Here is a 19,520-nt window from a genome sequence, read left to right on the forward strand (position 1 = left end):
CAAAGGGGATACCTTCGCGCCAGATTAACAATCATTGTACATTTAAATCTAAAATGCCTGTTTAGTTTATTTCAACTGAGATATAATACCACTTAATGGTTCGCTGTCACAGCACAATACGACTTAAACGTCGCATTTTACTTAATTATTTCGCACTAGTAAGGATGCTCACCTAATAAAATTATTCAATTTTCCCCGCTGTCAATCAAACACATAAAGAAGAGGCTTTGAGCTCGTATGTATGACTAGTCCATTAGTTTTTAGGAAGGTCCAGCAGAGCGCATGATAAGAAATGTGAAAAATAACAATAAGCACAAAAAGCAAGGTGACTCTTTGCGGAATTTTAATGCATATTATTATTATTTGACATTTCATGTTTCAGTCATACCATCCACCTCACTGATTATTTCCTGCCTTGACAGGTGATAAAAGGGAATTCGCCGTGTGAAGACTATAACGTAAGTAGCCTAACTTTTGAATTGTTCAAATTACGTTCGATAGTCGCAACTGGCTTGCTGTAGGCTAATACTTTTCATGTCAATATCAGGGGAAGTAAAACATTTGTATGCGACAATAGGGCACACACTATAACTCAACTGAATTTCAATTCATTTAAAATAAAATGTTGAAGGTATCCCATTGTGTTTCAGTATAGTAGGGTTTTCCTGGCCGTGTTACCAATCTCTTTTCCCCAGCATTGTAACGGAAATTAATAACAGACGTTCTAACAAGGCCCAACACAATCTCCGTCCGCCAGCAAGCAAATATAGAGACCACTTTATAAAAGGATTTAGAATACAACCCACTTGTTCTCTGTCCTTTATGCTTAAATGTAAAACCTGGTGCTGTGTATAGAGCCTATACAGAAAAGATTTGCTCTTATAATAAAATTTTATTACCCAGTAGCTCACTGGGACATGGCTTCCAGTTGAAAATTTGCCAAAGTGTAGAAACGCTTAACGTAATGCTAAAGTTTAACTAAGTTTAAATGAATCTAAAACAAAATAAAGCACAAGTTATTTAAATTTAGTTTGCTGTGGTAGCATATATCCTCTCTCATTATATACTAAAAACATTACATTTGAAATTACTATTATATGATGTAATACATTTTGGACAGTAAGAGGAAAAATATACTACTACTAATACCTCCCACTTATAAAATAACATACAATAACTTTTTCAAAAGGCAGCGGTGGTTGTATATTTCTTCAGCTGTCCTATTTACGGTAAATGAGATGTAGCCAAACTTTTTACTGTATACAGTATGCTCAGTGGCTATTTGTTTAACCATTTAAAATATTGTTGAATGTCAGATACAAAACAGTAAATATAAATTGTTAAAATATTTATACAAATGAAAGAAGTTCATTATTTTGAAATGACGTACAAATGGAAAGTGTTTATTTATTATGTATTCATTTATTATGTATATATCCACTTTGCTAACCCCAGGGAAATTTGGTGTTCTCTCCAGAGTAGTTTTATGCTGTACTCTCATAGACATAAGTGAGTCAACAACGGATTATCGCACTTCGTGAGCAGATATCACTAAGCAAATATCACTCTTTTAGATTTTTCATACAGAACATAGGAAAGCAATTTGGACTAACACTAAAACGTGAGGAGATGTAATGCAACAGATTAATGCCCAGATATTTCACTGATCTTTTCTTCATATTTGACAAACAGAATGTAGTTTTCTTTTTGCAGTTATTACAATAGTGTCCTCCACAGAAGCCAATTAGAACATCCAAACAGCTATAGTTTGTGTGATATGTACCGCGGATAGCTTGCATTTACTTTTTGCTGCAATGAGTGGTTCACTGCGTTTTATGAGGTCCAGAATATCATTTGCTGAATAAATGACATCCATTTAAGTTAGTGAGCGCTCAACTAATGACTATTGATTGGTTTATCTAAATATGCAGTACTGCATGCAGCAATGCACTTAAATCAGATTTTTATGTGACAAGATTTTATTTTTTCTTTATAGTTCTGGGTGCTATACTGTGTAACAAACAAACAAACAACATCAAATGTTTCTCCCATTCCAGACAGATTATGTTGTTGCCCGTCATAACTTTTTTTTGGGTTTTCTCCAAAACTGCATGAGTATATAGTGCTATAAATTAACTCTGAATGTCTCTAGCTTTTACTGTCCCCGTAGTTCAGTCATGAAAACATAATTACAGGTTTTAAAAATAACTTTAAAACTGATGAGAAAAATAATATTTCTGACCATTCAGAATACAGCTGTGAATTATTAAAACGCACATCTTTGGTTTTCAGTTAAAGCTCTGAGATTATAAATGGTACACGTATGACACGGTTTATAACTACTGCTAATAACTAATACCTGTTAAAATAAAAAATAAAAAGTGGCAATAGGTTCATTTTCCAACTCCAATGTAGTGCCCACTGTTGCTATGTAAATGTATTTGTCAATCCTGTGTGATCCACCATTTCAATCAGTAATCTTCACATAATCGCGAATGACTCAATCAGCATGTGTCCTTAACTTTGACATATAATTAAGTGCAAGTGTTTATCCATGAAAGACATTTGCAAGTCAAAGTTAAGGAAAAATTCTAATTCAATCCAGGCTGAAATCCATTTTTACAAATGAATTATTTTATTTGTCATGCAGGGCCTCTTAGCGGCTTCATGTTTTATTTTATTCATGATAAATTTTCTTCTTTGTTTACCGAATGATCGGTGGTGCAATGTGCATGTTGCAGACAGCTGTTCACATGAATGTTCGGAGCATGGCTGAAATATTATGAAACTGTTTTTGTGATTAAATTAAATTCTGCACATAAAAAAAAAAATTTTTTTTTTTTTTTTTTTTTTTTTTTAAATGGAAGACAACTTCTTTTCTGTAAGACATAACAGCTGAGAAATGACTGGTGAAACAGAAGTGACCTTAGTTTAATAAAGGCTGTACACGTGTGAAAGGCAAGGCCTTGCCAGCTTATAATGCCGGTGCAACACAAAGGCACACAGTGGGATGCATTCAGAAGGTGGAACTTTATTTTCTCAGCTCGCAGAAATGAAAAATTTAGAGGAAAATAATCACGTGAAAAGGAAGCTGCCCTTGAGCAGCCACGAACGAGACCGTAAAACGGTGGACCACGACGCATAAGCGATTCCGCTTGTCAGTTTAGGTTGGCAAAGGTGCAGCGCGTTTGAACTCATGTCTCTGAAAGGGCCAAGCCACAAAGAGTTTCAGGTGAACGCCTGTTTTTTTTTTTGTTTTGTTTTGTTTTGTTTTTTAAAAGTATAAAGCACGTCTTGTGCCTCTTGGTGTAATGGCGATATAGTCCTGAAAAACAGCACAGAGGAGTGGTGAAGGCAAAAATTGGTTTGGGGTGGGGGGGTGGGGGTGGGGGTGGGGGGGACAGAAATGAGCAGCCTTCACTAACAGAGCCTGTATGCATCACAAAACCCTCAAGTGCTGCCGTGTGTCTTCACCACTGACAGCTTAATCTGTGTTTACCATTCATAAAATAAGTTGAATCTCTAAAGCTTTCTTCTGCCATAGTCCAGTACAAAGATCATAAGCAAAAGCAATTACTCAACAGTTAATCAGGGGCTAAGGCCTGTGAGGAACAGGCCATTGGAAGTGCTTTACTGGAAAGATGTGGATGGAGAAATGATTTCATTTCGAATTTTATCAACAACTCCACATATTTTTGAGAACTGAATTAAATCAACGTGTTTGCTAACATTATGCTATCCAAGAACTGATTAATAATATTTATATTTTTGCAGCTATTGGGCCTGCCAGAGGATTTTTTTTTCCAATAACATTTTTTTCTTCTGGAAAATCCATAATTGGCACAAGATTTCAGTTTTAAACTTCAAGACAAATAACCACCAAACAGTTCAAGATTTACAACAGCAGGACACTGTGGGGACATTGTTCTTTTTCTTATTTGGGGAAAACAACACTAATGTCCAGGTCATTCCACAGTGAATGACAGTAACTCTTTCCTGTTCTGTGCCTCACTACAATCATATACAAATTCTTCTTTCTCGATCCTAAAACAGATCTGAACAACAGGCTCATGAAGAGATTATTAAATATTTAAATAATTAGATCAAACATCAAACTTTGGAGGGAATTAAATCTAGCCAAACCTCAGCTGGTGCTACATAAGTTTGGGACAGATCCTCGATTTTAACACAAGGGTCACAATGTATTTGTAATTATTTTCACAAAGTTCAGTTATCACCATAATTTCCAAACTTTGAACAAAAGTTAATTGATTGGTCCAAAAAAGGTAAGTTTACTGTGCACAGATAAAAAATAATCAACACCCAGTGAATACAGTACATAAAATAACCTTCAGGGGAAACATTATTTATGACAGAATGTGCTGGTAGTCATTCAAATATAAAGTTAGGCCATTAATCGCATAACAAAACACAAAAAAAATTACAAATTGGCAATGAGCAGATCCATGGAAAATTTAATTTTACCAGACAACCAGTATAGAAACCCTCAAACCCCTGTAGACCACTGAGGAAAGTTTAGGTAAGTTTTTTATTTTTATTATAATTTTTTTAAATGTGTGTTAAGCCTACACAAGCCTTCCTACATCTGTGGAATAACCTAAAGTGACCACAGTTGAATTTTTAAAAACAACATAAAATAACAGGAGAATCTTTTTTTAATAAACCTTTATTTTTTGTTCCCTTTTCTTCTTCGCAACAGTGTTGTTGAAAGCTATTTATATAAAAGTTATTTTTTGTAAGGTGACATTACTTTCCTCTTTGGAATTTAAAGTAACAGGTCATTTTTGTACGAACACTAACTTCATTAGATACACTTGCTCGTTAACGCAACTAGCCCGCTCCTCCAAACAGCTAAACATGTGGCTGAAACGCAATATATAAAGTATGCAAACATGGCGAAAACGTTTAGTTGTTGTTTGAACAAACATTTGAACAGGCAAGATGTGTGTTCTAAATGACTATGATTATGATATAAATGGAAAGATTGCTGATACCAGACATGGTGGTTCCACCATTTCAAAAACAGCTGCACTCCTGAGATTTCTGGTTCCTGAAGATCTACTGCCCTGTAGGATTTCACTCCAACCCTAGCAAAGCACTCTTATTCAACAGCTAGAGATCTCGTTGAGCTGCTAACTGGTAGAATCCGGTGTGCCAAATTAGGGCTGAAATGAAAACCTCTAAGACAGCAGATCTCCAGGAATAGTGTTGGGCAGCCCGGCACTACTGTCTCTAGAGTACACAGAGATTGGTGCAATAAGCAAAAACATCCCGTAATGAGCAGTTCTGTGTGCGAAAACACAGAGGAGAATGGGCAGATTTGTTCAAGCAAAGAAAAAAGCCACCGATGCTCATATAACGGCAGTTTACAGCAGTGCTGTGCAGAAGGGCATCTCTGAACGTGCAACAGGTCAAACCGTGAAGCGGATGGGCTCCAGAGGCTGAAGACGACGCTGGGTTCCACTCCTGTCAGCTAAGAACAGGAAGATGAGGCTACAGCTGGCACATGATCACCAACATTGCACGACTGAAGAGTGCAAAAACATGGCCAGTTCTGACAGATCTCGATTTCTACTGAGACATGCAGATAGAATGGTCAGAATTTGTTGTAAACAGCATGAATCCTGTGATCCATCCTGCCTTGTGCAAGCTGCTAGTGGTGTTGTAACTGTGTGGGGAACGTTTTCTTGGTACACAATAGGCCCATTAATACCAAATGAGCATTATTACAGTGCCACAGCACACCCAGGTATTGTTGCTAATCATGTGCATCCCTTTATGGTCAGTCTACCCTTTTTCAAACGGATACTTCCAGCAAGATAATGCACTATGTCACAAAGCACACATCACCTCAAGCTGTTTCCACAAACATGACATTTACTTCAGCTAACTCCAATGGCCTGCACATACCTCAGATTTCAATCCAATATTGCACCTTTGGGATGAAGTCCACCAGGAGGTTAGAGGCATGAATGTGTGGCCCAAATATCTGCAGTAACTGCAGGATGCTATCCAGTCAGTATCGACTAAGATACCAAAGTAATTTGACCAGCACTAATGGAATTGAAGCTGCAAAGAAGTCTGGCTGTTCTGGAGGCAAGTGGGTCCCACCTGGTGCTAGACAGGTGTACCTAAAAGTGGCCAGTGAGTGTACATTTGTTTTCTTTCAATGTGCACACTAGTGTGTGGAAGGAACAGGAAGCAGCATGATTTAATGGTCAAGGAAGAGGGTGGGTAAATCCAAGTTTGTGAACAAATAACATGAAAAGAAAGTTAGCTGTGTAAGTCCCTCTAGATAAGAGCTTATGCTAAACACTTAAAATGTAAATTTGAAGGGGAAAAGGAAATGGCTGTTAATGTACAAACCTCATTGGAATCAGGCAAAGTATAGCCTTCCTATTGTAAATCCAACAGGTTGTCAGAAAGTTCTGTAAGTACCTAAAATATCCAATGGTCACAAAAAAAAAAAAAACTGGCTGAGCCAGGTGTGAACATACACTGAAACTGAAGTAATATGAAAAGAAAATCCCAGATCGTACCTTGTGTGGTGTAGTGGAGCCATTACGGGATTATTAGCCCGTGGTTTTGACTGGATGAATATAGAGAGTAAATGCATTAACATCGATCTGGTCTCTGGGTATAAGCTACGATGACTCAGTGTTATCACATTAAATGAGAAGTAAGTAAATCTGGCACAATCCTTTACTTGTGAAAGCCTCAGAATAGCTCCAGAAGCATCTCGGTGCGGTTGGGAAAGTGGGCAGATGGAGAGAGATTAAAGCGCCGTGTCTCAGGGGCAGGTTTACGCTGATGAATGCGCAACCGCACAGAGCCGTGCCTGGCCTCATGAAGCCCGTCAACATGCATGCGCGTGTACACGCACACACACACAAACACGCACGCACACACACACACACGTGTGTACGCACGCACGCACACACACACACAAACACGTGTGTACACACGCACGCACAAACACACACACACACACACACAAACACGTGTGTACACACGCACGCACAAACACACACACACACAAACACGTGTGTACACACGCACGCACAAACACACACAAACACAAACACGTGTGTACACACGCACGCACGCACGTGCACACACACACACAAACACGCACGCACGCACGCACAAACACACACACACACACACAACGACTGGAAAGATACTAGAAGAAAACCCACACTATGCCACCAGACATAGGAACTTTACACTTTTTTCAGTTCATAGGCACTCAGAAAGCATTAGGTCTAATCATACAAAATGCACAGTACATTTGAATATGTCAGTCATAATAGTGTAGTACACAAAAGTGTGCACATTCTGAGCATAGCAAACTTCAAAAGCCTGAGAAAATGCCTCTGGATATACACCCCCCAAGCCCATCCTCCACCCCACCCCCACCCCCCACCCGCCAGAACACGGAACTCAGATGGACATGGACTTGTCATTACAACACAGTACAGAAAATGAGTGCTATATTTCATGGAGAAATTAGACCTTCTGGCCAGAAGCTCTGTGTGCATTAAACATCCACAGCAAATCCTGCACAGGGTTCTAATGTGTACATTAAGAATTACCACAGCAGGGCCGCAACAAATTAGGATCTTATTACAGAACCACATTTCAATCAATCAGGTTAAAAGGGCAGTTTTTATACACTGAAATCCATGCATTGTTACTGCAAGCTGCTTATATATGCAATTAAGAAAAAAAGGGTGGGCAACAGTCCAATTGCAATGGGCTTGACTGGTCTTGGAACTATATCATTAATCACACAAATTGCTTTCAGTGATAATCTGTCCCATGGATTCGTTCATAGTCGGTTGATAGCTAAACTAAAAGAGGGCCATTCATTCCGAATGCAACTGCACACTGTCCTCTATTGGTAATGAGATTCACTCAATATTACATAGTTTTTATCTAACACTTTGGCACGTTAGGCAATGCTTGAATTTGAAAATAAATAATTCAGATATTAGTATTAAAAGTCATTATAATTGCATTTTATTCTGTGAGAAAAGTGTGTTAAACAGTATTTCATGCAGCTGTTAATTTTAAATAATTAAATATCTACATGTACCTTTTGCTCATTTTAATTTCTGCATTAATTTGTCATTTGTATGACATAAGCGGGAGTCTTATATTCTAAAATGAATATATAATGGATCACAAAATAAACTATGGATTTTACACACCCCCATAAAGTCAAATGAGGGTTTAAGGAACTTTTTTGAATTCATCTGAATTCTAACAGTGAAATCAGTTAAATTATTAAGGTACGCTGTTTTACTAAGCTGAAATTATTTTTTTCATAATTATGTCAAACCCACATGTAATACAGAACTCTGCAGTAATTAATAAAAATGCAAATTACTTCCTAATGTTTCTTTGAAGAGAAATCGGATTTTTCCAACACGGTGAACAAATTGATGATCAAACTGCTTCAATACTGCCATCTAGAGTCGGAAAAACAATTTTAATTTCCCACTTATTGTCATTGGGGACGATACATGACGATATATGTGAACAGTGTGTATTTTTGGTGGAGTTAAACAAAAGCAGGATTACCCCTTCCCCCATCTCAGGAGTTCTACCTGTCAATACTTAAACACATGTACCTTCAGAACACAATATTCAGGATAAGTGCCTTGCTCAAAGATGCAACGGCAGTGCTGCACCTGTGATTCAAACCGACAACCTTGGCGTTTAGAAGCCCAGATCGCTGACATCATGCTACACTACTCCAAATAAGTTACCACAACATACACTGGTATTGGGGTAAAAACATATACAATATTTGGTAAATAAATAAATAAATAAATAAATTACACAGCCAATGTCACACTAACCCGGTTTAAAACTGCCAGTTATTTTTGTCTAACAATTTTTATCTCTCATAATATGCTAATGTAAAATGTGTTCTTACAAATTGTTTTCAGAGAAAACATTTCAAAATGTGTTAAGCTTATCTAAGCTTAAAGATATCAGTAGTTGTACAGTAATGTGTAGCAGTTTAGTTTTACAGTTTGAAGCACATTTAAATTTGAATTTGATAGGGAGAATAGAAAAGTGGCCTGCTTCTTGGCAAGCTTCCTCTCCATCCGTGACCGACCGTAGCCTGAGAAAGTGTACGCAGGTTTCTCATCCGGGAGACCCCAAACATAAGGGTTAACCCCACACTGGTCCACAGCATATGTAACCCGGCAAATAATAAACACTATTAAAAACAACTACTCTTGTTTGTATTTTTCCTGTACTTGATTTTAATATGACTATTTGGCACAAAGGCACTCAGCTGCTGAAATATCCAGTGAAAGAAACTGACAGTGTTTACCAATAGTTCAGTGTTACTTCAACATGTTCAAGTTCATACAAGTCAAGTATAGCAATCTTAAATACGAAGATAAAACAAACTTGAAGGTCTTTAGCCATATGCGGACAAGCAGTCCCCAAACCAGAAACCAGGGCATTGGCAACTCACCTACTCCACACACCACATGGATCCAAGATGGAGCCCATCTTGGTCTTCTGTGAGCACTTCTGCCAGGCCGGTGCCGAGTAGGCGTTGGCCTTGGTTTTCTGCTTTAAAGTTATTTATGTGTACGTTTCTCCAATGAGTCGGTGAAACGTCCCATAGTCCAAAATAAAATAGGGAAAATAAATTAGAAGACAGGAGACAACAAATCCACTCGCCAACCATGTTGTAGCACAACAGGATCCAATAACGTCCTAACCAGAAATTGTAACATAACAGCCATTTTACGCTGTTCCTCTAGCAGTGTAAGAGTTGTGTCCAAACGCCACAAGCTATGGGTAACTACAGGACTACAGAGAATCCCTACTAAGGAACGATACAATTAGTGGGGTAATAAAACACCATTTGGACGCATGCCAAGATCCAAAAAAAACGGCGTCTTCTTTTTATGTCATCAATTTTCCTTCCCTTCAGTATGTGATTTGAGATCCATGAAAGTAGATAATGTCGTTCATAATCAGCAGTCTTCATAACTTGTGAAACTCATAGGCTCAACTATGTGAAACCCTGGTTTATATAGGTTTAAGCAGTTGTATGTTAGGTAAACTCTAAAATGACGATATAGGTGTCGTAAATTCAGTTTTCTCACCCATACTTATGTATGTACGCGCGCGTGTGTTAAACAGAGGTGGGTAAGCCGGCTTCAAATTGTAAAAAGACTGACCATGTATTTCCTCCACCACCATACACTAAACCAGCTGATTCTAATTAGCATAACTCTTCAGCATGATAGGAGAACTAATTATTGTAATCAGCTGGTTTAGTGTATGGTGGTGGAGCAAATACATGGTCAGTCTTTTTACTCTTTGAAGCCGGCTTACCCACCTCTGGTGTTAAATGCCATTGGAAATATCAGTAGCGCATTCTCAATGTGTCTACTTGACGTAAGGAAAAATAAAATGAAGAAAACTATTAACTCAAGTGAGTCTAAAAATTTAACAAATGGAAGTTGTATTTTGTTGACTTTGACGAAGCGGATTAAAATCAGCAGTTTGTAAATGAGGTTGTCATGGATTTCAGAAGCCTGTTTCACAAAAGTAATCATGTTTCATAAGACTAAAGATGTAATGGTTGTTGAAATTGCAATAGAAATTACTACCCAGCGGCTGCAATATATTCTAAATAATTCTCAGTCCTAATCAGGCACATAAATGCAAGCAATGGGTGACAAATTATACGCATTTCTGAGTAAAGAATTAAGTCTTGGTGAGAGTATTGTCATTTGGAATTTAAAAAGTGGCATGGTCTAATTAAGCAGTGAGTTTGGACCTGACAAACAACACATTATATAAACAAACTTCTTTTGGAAATACATTTAACAATCATTCAAAAAATAAATAAATAAATAAATAAATAAAATACAAATAAAAAAAACAGTGCAGGGCAGTACGTCATCAAAGAGCACAATTCAATTTGATTCATGCCAAACCCCTGTCAAATGCCACCATGCCAATGCTTCTAATACACATATTACACTTTACATTTACAAGATAAATTACATTTATCTTCCTTTTTTATCAACCCTTCTGATGACTGTGGCTCGCTGCTTAATGTGAGATAAGTACAGTACATAGTGTGAGAAGATAATTGTGCTCAGATATCATGTAAAAAACAAAAAATGGGCAGAAACACAAAAAAAAAAGCAGCCTATGATGAAGTAGATTCGCTGTGAGCACTCTAGCACTCTATTGCCTCAGATAGCTGAGGTGAACCTTGGCGGGAACTTGGCTGGGAGACCAGGGAGCAATGCTACATGGCTGCTGAAAATGGTATTGGTGGGCCAGTAAAGGATAGCCTTTGCCCTGGACCAGGCAGAAAATCAATGTTCTAAACTACCCAACCAACTGCTCAAATTTATTTTTGTGATGTCTAGAGTCCCTTCTCTCAAACCACGAGACATGGTCAATTGTGTTTGTGTCATGTTGTGCAGTGAGAAACCCACTGTTTCTCCAAACAGTTAATGTCTTCCAACAATGTCCTAAAGTCCTTTTATGCACTGCTGCTGGGTAGAATGTCCATCTCCTGGAACCATGAGTTAAACCCAGTGTATTTTGAATGTTATTCTGCAGCAAAATACCAATTCCCTATTTGGTGAAAGTGTTTCTTAAGGATTCTTTAGACCGTATTTTCCTGCTTGGACAGAGTTTTACCACATTCGCCACATGCTTCTTGGAAAATGCAAATAATTTTGGGCGATTCACTTTTTCAGTGAGATTAGTGGTCAGGGCCTCTGTCTGTTTTCCCTTACACTTTCTGATGACTGGTTCGCCCTCAGCTATGTTCATCACAGTGTGTGTCTGTGTGTGTGTGTGTGTGTGTGTGTGCATGTGTGTGCATGTGCGTGCATGTGTGCGTGTATGTGTGTTTTTCTTCGAGAGTCGTTAATTGTAACTTTTTTCTTGTGGTCTATAGAAATCTAGCAGCATATGTAAAATAAATAAATCTGCTGGCATGTAATGTATGAGATGGATAATGTTTTATGTTTGTGTTCATTTTTTAACTTCCTCCTCATTTAGCCGAGGGTGCCATTTTATGATTTGAGCACTTCATACTTAACCCCTAATTGTATAGTACTTAACCCCTAATTGCATTGGACACTCAGTGGAGAACTGCTGATATTCAGACTGACAGCCGAGATGGCCAGGAGCTTTGTCTTTTCACTGGGTCTTATCAGTGACTGTTTTGAAAATGGATACTTGCATAATTCCCATGCTTTAATTATGTAAGCATAATTCATAATTTATAAGCATAATGTTTCTTTAGGCATCAGGCAAAAAATGCATCATAATCGTGAAAGGTGACAGTCGTATAGGCCTTCCCCACGTTCTAATATGCTATGTTGTGATAATGCCTTAAGGGACATTGATAGACATATCCCATGACAGACTGTTGACATAAAGCATATTGATCTTCTAAGGGCTCATTGGTTGCTTTGCATAAAGTTCTTGAAACTCATCTTGCAAACTTGTTGACGGTCCATTGCTTTCCCCCTTGCGCCTTAATACAAGTCAAGCGTTCAGCCTTTTTAATAGTATATTTAAACACATAATATTCCCTGTGTTAATGACTCAAAAGAGTTGAATTAAAAATTTAAAATAAAAACCTATTTAAAGCAATGCAATTAAGGAACTGTATTATTACTATTGCATTCATTTGGCAAGGAAGAAAAAAGGATTATAAGTATGGCTTCACCATTCAAACAGTAAAACAGCAATTAAAAATGAAAGAGAATGTAATAATGGAAAAACAACAGATTATTGAAGATGACTTACAGTTTTTCATTTTCCAGAAACTAAGGAAGTGGCTGAGATCACATATAATGTGGTTGGAAAGCCACCACGTGTGTGTTCACTCTTACAAGGGGGAGTTATGTTCTACGTTGCCTGTGCAATCTGTGCAATTAGTGTTACTACGTTTCATTCAAAGGATATTTTAATGAGCATACTGTACATAATGACGGAATGAACTCAAACCATTTTCATTCAAATGTAAGATGTGTTCTTCCAATTGATACTTGTCTTTTTTGAAATGCGAATATTACACTGAAATGAAAATACTTTTTAGATTTTTAAACACAAACATAATTTTACATAGCAGTGAATGCATATTTGTTATGAATGGGCAGAGAGAGAGAGAGAGAGAAAGAGAGAGATTCATTTGATGAGTGTAGGCAGTGTGAAAAAACTACTGCAGGAAAATGAGAGGATCAGTACTGCATGAGGGAGTGAGAGAGGAGAAAGGAAGGAGGGAGGGCAGGATGGAGGGGGTGAATGATTGGAGTACAGTGAAGAAATGGAGCAGAAGAATATGGAAGTGGCATAAAGGAATACAGCATAATTCCGCCCTAAGATGAGTGAGGCCGGTTAAAAGCAGCCGACTGCGGGATTCAGAGGTCGTTCCCATGGCAACCTTTGCCCAGGGAGACCGACGACCCTCCCGCCTGCTAGAGCGAACAGGGAGGTGCTGGGTTTGTGGGGCACATATGGCACCAACAATCCAATCAGATCTAATCTGTCCTGACTCGCGGGACTGAACGGCAAACTTGCTTTGGGCTCTGGTCTACCTCACTGACAGTTTACCTCTGTATGTGGAAAGCAGAGGATGGATCAGAGCAGGAGACAGACCGGCTTAACACGTTCTTGCTCTGTTTTTTTGAATGGAAGCAAACAGACACACAACGAATTGCATAGTCTGGCCTATGGCAGCTCATCGGACAATTGAATAAACCTGAGTATTGATCTGCAGAAACACAGATGGCAAACATATACTGTTAGATGGTGCAGGCAGACACAGAAAACCTGAATATGTTGTGTAGTTAGAGGACTGCGATAATCACCCACTCGCTGCCTCAGTGTGCAAACAATAGATACACTGTGATTAGGACAATCAAAATACAGATCAACAGCAAGTACAAGAGATCATTTTGCTTTGAGACAACATAATCAATAAAACTATGCATTTCTCTATTCAAAGGAAGTTGGTCTGTTATAATTAATATAACGCATTATAAAAAACATGATATGAACTGTCTGTCTGGAAAATATATATTTCTTGGATTTTTTAAACACATTTTGTAAATACCATTATTCACATAGGTATGCATGTATACTCATCAATGTAATGCTATTAGAATAATAAACTGTAACAAGCCACCTCTCTCGGTGATGTCATCGGTGTAATGAACTGAGTAGCCCTCTACCTCTCTCTGTGATGTCATCAGTGTAATACGCTGAGACGCCTCCTTCAGAAATATCATCATTGTAACAAGCTGATTAGCCAGCTGACTCCCACAGTGATGTCATCAGATGCAGACTGGCATCTGTCTGCTCAGGTGAACAGAGGTGCCTCACCTCAAAGGACAGGAGCCCCTGCTTGTGGCTAGCTGACCATATCCCCCATAATGCTCTCAGGAGCTGGGGAAAAAAATGCATGATGTGACCTTCACACCCTGGGACCTGACTGTATGACAAGGACAGAACCATGGGGATGTCACAGAATCCTGGCATTGTGGTTAACAATCAGGGCTTATAGGTGGCTGCAGGTTTGAATCGCAAACTGCTACAGTGCTCACAGCTGAGGAATCGAATGCTCATCCAGTCTGGCTGAATATATGGGTAATGTGCAAAGTGTGTTACCATGAGTAGGGTCTGAGCAAAGTAAATGAAGGGTTTGTTGTCATTTCCAGGAAAGCGGTGCGTAACAATTAATAGCTATTTAGTGTTCTTTGATCCAAATAAAGAACTGAGGCAAACATCACTGTTTTCAGTTCTTACACCATGTAATTATTCCAATACCATCAAACTTGTAAAGATGCGCATGAATCAAAAATCTAAATGTTGAAATTTTTACTAAGTATTGTAAAAATCAAGAGTTGTAATTTCCCCCATGGAAATAACAGCTCTTCAGTGGTTAGGCCACAGCGCCACCACCAGGCCTTCCCTGAGAGATTTATGCAGGAACAGTGACTGTTCGGAAGGCAGAAAAACGTTCGCAGACAGGCGATGCTTGTTTTGGCATGTAATGGGGGACCATGGTACGCTTCCAGATCCCTGGGTCTATGGGCCTATGGGAGGCTGGGAGGGAACCTGGGAGGCTTTGGTATGCCCTGAAGTCACTCATTAGAGCAGAGCAAAGCAGAAACATATGCACAAATAGCCAGTCCTTCTGGAGAAGTTTATCACGCACACACGCATACACACATACCCACACACAATCTCTATCGCTCTCTCTCTGTCTACCTCTCTCTCTCTCTCTCTCTCTCTGTCTACCTCTCTCTCTCTCTCTCTCTCTCTCTCTGTCTGTCTCTCTCCTTCTCTCTCTTTGTCACACACATACACACGGAAAATGTACCTCAGTAGTGAGTAAGTGCAATCTTCCTTCAGACTTAAACTAAAACACAGCTGTTAACGACAAAAGGCACTGCAGTTTGATGGAAGGTTGAAGGTGGACCGGACCTTCAGAGGACAGCAGCTCTTGTGCAGGGGTGACCAGTGATTCACAGTGATGACAGCACTCACACGGAGGCGACTGGTGATCCCCGTTTATGACAGACAGCACTGGCACGGAGGCAGACTGGCACTGGTTCGGGCAGCCAGACGGCCGGTTAGGGAGTGCGGGGACCTCCCTGGCAGCAGCGTGCGGCAGCAGACGGACAGGCGTCACGGTGCGGTTGACGTTTGGCAAGGCCCAACGCTCACGTCTGGGATCTCAGAGCGAAAATGATAGATCGTACCACAGCCGACGTTTCCGTATTTTATTTATTTTCCTTAGCAGACGCCTGTATCCAGAGTATGCTACCATGGCTTACAACTTTTTTTTTCTTATGCATATTATCCATTGGAAATTTTCCTGAAGCAATTGGGTTAAGAATTTTTACCCAGCTTCCTAACCGCTATGCTTTTTTTGGGTTGAGAGTTTGGGGTAATAATTAAAGGAAATATTAATTCCCGCAGAAGCGCTAAAGATGGGGGAGGGGATGTCAAAAGATACCCAAGAGTGTCAACTGAGCCTGTGTTCTGACAGTTCAGCAGTCACAAGTTCAAATCCCCTGGCATGGTAGGCTGCAAAGAGCTACAAAGTTCCCTTGCAGTTTTGCTTTAAAGTGTTAAGTTTGCTGTGGATGCCGATGTCTGTTTTGAAGACGAGACATGAAATATCACATTCTATGCATGAAATATCACATTCTATGCATGCATATATTGATGAATGATATCTTTGACAATAGCATAGAACATCCATTACTGGCTCATGCCAAATTCTCTAATGTACACCAAGGAGGAGACTGGCTGGAGCTCTAACTTTCATTGACACTCCACACTTCAAACAATCTCTCAACACAAATACCCAATTGATGTTATTTATGATCTTCCACTCACAGAAACACATAAGGCCCTCTCTCAAGTATGCAGTGCTATGCTGTAATGTGGCTAATTAAAAGCTGCTGTCAAAAAAGGTTTACATTTAAAAAGGAGGCCTAAATTTGGATCTTAACTGTAGCCAACCACATATTTTTCTCATTATAATTCATTTCAGAAGAATACTGAGCCAAAGGTAAAGTGAGCAGGCTTTAAGATCCAAAAACAGAACATATAATTTAAAAGAAAGTGCGAACCTAGCCCAGTCAAACTGGCAGCCCATCAATGGCACTTGGTTGCTCAAGACTGGGTGTAAGGCTTTGCATACATTTACAAGGCTTTACAAGACTTCACGATACATACAAAATTAACATTAAAGGTGAAATATCTGACTCACCTCAATCACTGTTCACCATCAATGAGTAGCACCCATTGGCATGATGCAGGGTAGCCATCTCACCCCAGGCTCACCAAAAAATTATTTTAGAACTTCCAAATAACTTTTTCCAAAAAGGAGTGGTATTTTTTCCTTTTAATATGTATAAAATTGTCTTATCCCAGACTAAAAAGATAGATTCATATGCTGAAGTGAAAATTAATGAGTTTACCAAAGAGAGTAATTTAACCTGTTAAAACACTGAATTAAGCAATACAGCATTTAAAGAAAATTTACAAAAGAATATCTTTTCCAGTCATTTGTGACTGACTCACTGAAGAAGAATAATTATGGACTAAGGAGGCTGATTATAGTATCTCAGCATTATATTTCTTTGTTCACATGTGAAAGGAATATTTCAATCACTCAAATAGCCAATGACTGGAACACACCACCATAGCTCTTTGCACATAGCCACACACATGCTCACACACACACACACACACAACCACACATATACACACACACACACACACGCACACACACAACCACACACATACAAATGTGTACAAATATTCCCAGCGCCACTGGTTTTCAATGACATGTCTTATTTATATTTAGTTGGTTTATTTCATTACTTTCAGTTGTATGTATTTGTACCTTAAAGATGCTAAAGATTTGTACCTTAAAGATGCTAAATATTTGTACCTTAAAGATTCTAAAGATTTGTACCTTAAAAATGCTAAATATTTGTACCTTAAAGATGCTAAAGATTTGTACCTTAAAAATGCTAAATATTTGTACCTTAAAGATGCTAAATATTTGTACCTTAAAGATGGTCGTAACTCATACTCATGCTGCATTCAGGCCTGAAATAAATTTATTTTTGTTCTTAAGTTTGCTTCACAAGCAAAAGAGTTAGTTCCAGATTTTGATTTGATTTGATTTGATTTGATTTGATATAGAACCACTTTTGTTTTTGGATGATACAAAGAGATCTTAATACACAGGCACCACTATAGTGTATATATTCTCATGAATCCTTCAGCCAGAAATCACTTTCAGCCAGAGTACTGCCTTTCCATCAAGATTTTGGCAAATGGAGAAAATGGCAACTCAAAGTCGCAAGCCAATGAAAACTACCCACCACCACTACCACCACTGACTAAAGAAAAATAATTAAGTGAAAATTATACTCTCAGATTTTTCCCATTTCTCTTGCAATGCGAACGCTGTGCTCTTGAGAATGAATGATTTCTGTTAGATTAGCCCGTGTCAAGCAGAATTTAGGAACTAGGGGTGGGACGAGGTAGCCACAAGCTGCCGATTGATTTCAGTTAAACGGGCTGGTCATTAAAGTGGAGAGTTCTCATAACAACACCAGCAGCTACTATTGTACAGCTACACCGCTTCATTTATATTCAAATAATATGAAAACAACACACAAACCCACATTTTCTTCAGAAAAAAAAAATAATTCAAGAATTTAAGAGTGCAGTTGGCTGTTTTTATTTTAACGGAAATGTTTTAGCTCTAAGACATATGAAAAGATCAGAAATTTATCCAATTCAACAGTGTACAAGCACTTCAGAGAGAGGTACATATTAGCCTGTTGAAAAAGTACAAACTTACCTGTGCATTAAAAGTTCCTGTGTTCATTAAGTCCTGTCTTGTTGTCCTTACAGGTTGATAACTGTGTGGGCTGTTTTGCGGATGCAGTACCTACCTCTCTGTCACCTAGGATACGCTGAGGCCTGTGATGAAGGGATGGATGATGGAGGGATGGAAGGATGGATGTCTCAGACGGAGAGGACATTACTGCAGACGGCAGAGCTGTAAGCTCCAGGGGCATGAGCCCTCATAAATCTTTCCTCTAACAGCACAGGAGCATTCAAGTGAGTAAACTCACTTTTTCTGCTGACTGAGGTGTGTTTGATCTGGGAACAAGAGAGAGATGGATTTAAATGCAATGCTCCCAGCACAGTGCTTCTAATGGAGTTGTGAAAACATATAAATGATCCTCCGGGTAGAAGTACTGCCAAAGAATTTAAATAAGACAAAATGGCATGTACAGTAATGCATAAACTACAAATGGCACTGAATCATATTCTGTCTCATACACATATGTCCACGTTTAGCACAGTTTACAAAATAGAATGTCTTAATGTTGTATAGACACAGAAACAATGTTTTGAACTGAAAGCAATCACAAGTAATCAAATCCATTCATACCTTACCTGTGCCAACTCTATTCTCTTAATTTTCCTAATCAGTCCTCAGAAAACTTTACCATGAATATTAACAACATTCCCTGACAGGCTCCAGTGCAAATTAGCCCCAGCGCAAGTTGACTATGGTATAACCATAGTTACAAATTCTACAAATTCTAAATACATATATGCATAACATATTGACAATAACCATGTAGTTTGCATTGAAGGATAGGTGTAGACGTGACAATACGTGTGTATTACGGTGCTTCTGTCATTTAGCAAAGTAACATGTAAGAAATGTGTATAAAAGAATAGAATGCAAACATGGTGTGTGTGTGTGTGTGTGCGTGCGTGTGTGTGTGCATGCATGTGTGTGCCCCTCACTGGATCAGTGGGTGTCATTGCCGCAGGGATTAAGCGCACAGTGAGTGACAGTTTTGAGCTCTCAGGGCGCAGAAAAGGGTACCCCAGCTGTCTCTGAGGGTGTGAGTGTTATGAAACAC

The 19,520-nt window shown here is 38.8% G+C and overlaps 1 long non-coding RNA gene across 1 annotated transcript; it reads left to right on the forward strand.

Annotated features, from left to right (window-relative positions):
* The first annotated feature begins 263 nt into the window (after positions 1-263).
* LOC118208529 lies at positions 264-18,592 on the forward strand. Its single transcript, XR_004761579.1, has 3 exons — positions 264-325; positions 423-458; positions 18,490-18,592. It is a non-coding gene; the product is annotated as an uncharacterized LOC118208529 (long non-coding RNA).
* Positions 18,593-19,520: the final 928 nt, after the last annotated feature.

This window comes from Anguilla anguilla, chromosome 11 (genome assembly GCF_013347855.1).
Source record: "Anguilla anguilla isolate fAngAng1 chromosome 11, fAngAng1.pri, whole genome shotgun sequence".
In the NCBI taxonomy this organism is placed as follows: Eukaryota; Metazoa; Chordata; class Actinopteri; order Anguilliformes; family Anguillidae; genus Anguilla; species Anguilla anguilla.